Below are 941 nucleotides of genomic sequence, written 5' to 3'. Positions count from 1 at the left end.
GTGGGGGAGGAGAGAGGGGTGGGTTATATGATTGTAGGGGGTGGGGTCAGTGATATGCTCATGCCCTGCCTCTGCCCCTCACTCCTAAGCCCCTGACCTTCCACCCTTGCTGGTGTCCCTCACTCCCAACCTGCAGCCCCCTGCCTCCTCCTCCCCGCCAGCGCTGCCAGTGCCCCTCCTGACCTGCAGCCCCCAGCCCTGCTGCCCGTGCACGCTCTCACTCTCGCTCTTTTACCTGGGAGCAGCTTGCTGGGGTCGGCGCATAGAACACACCCCCCAACAGCCAATCACCTTTCTTGCTGCTTCCAGTGCCAAGCAGCCAAGCCTGGGAAAGCAAAAACCCAGACATTTGCTCGCAGCTTAAAAACCTGCCTGGACACGAGAACAGGGGGCCAAAAAAGAGGACATGTCTCGGAAAACTTGGACATATGGTAACCCTAGCAAATCTCCATCTCCCCAGAGAACTGAAACAGTCTTTATTTTTTATTTATTTTTTTTTTTAATCTCTGCTTCAGATACTCAACCCCTGTTTGGCAAAGTGTGAGAGGGCAGCAGGGAGGGCTGTAGAGGGCACGGGCAGTTTGATGCAGCTGTGTGCTGTCCAATCCCCAGTGCTGCCCTGAGCCCTTTTTGTGGGCTCAATCTGGCCTAGTGGCTGCCAGTTGCTTGTCCCCTGTCCTGCAGTCACTGCAGTTCTTTGAGATGTACATCGGGGCATGTCAATTAGCAGACTAGCTATATACCATGCAGCTATTTGCTGAACTGTGAATAGTATTGCCATATTTGTGTGGAGCCAAGGGTGGCTTAATCAGTGTGGCTTTTCAGTATCCAGAGTGTAACATGTGAAGCAACATGTTTAGATAGGTGCACCTGCCTACCCTTTATACACTTGCAGGGAGCATTTAATGGTGGGAGTCTACTACAGACCTCCCAACCAGGGA

General features: G+C 52.9%; 1 protein-coding gene across 1 annotated transcript in view; it reads left to right on the top strand.

The window, feature by feature from the left end:
- TBCD (tubulin folding cofactor D) overlaps positions 1–941 on the top strand; it is a 281,185-nt gene that overhangs the window by 49,748 nt on the left and 230,496 nt on the right. The window lies entirely within an intron of this gene.

Source organism: Gavialis gangeticus, unplaced genomic scaffold (genome assembly GCF_001723915.1).
Source record: "Gavialis gangeticus isolate Ggan-Ray unplaced genomic scaffold, GavGan_comp1, whole genome shotgun sequence".
In the NCBI taxonomy this organism is placed as follows: Eukaryota; Metazoa; Chordata; order Crocodylia; family Gavialidae; genus Gavialis; species Gavialis gangeticus.
This window is presented reverse-complemented; position numbering and strand designations above follow the sequence as displayed.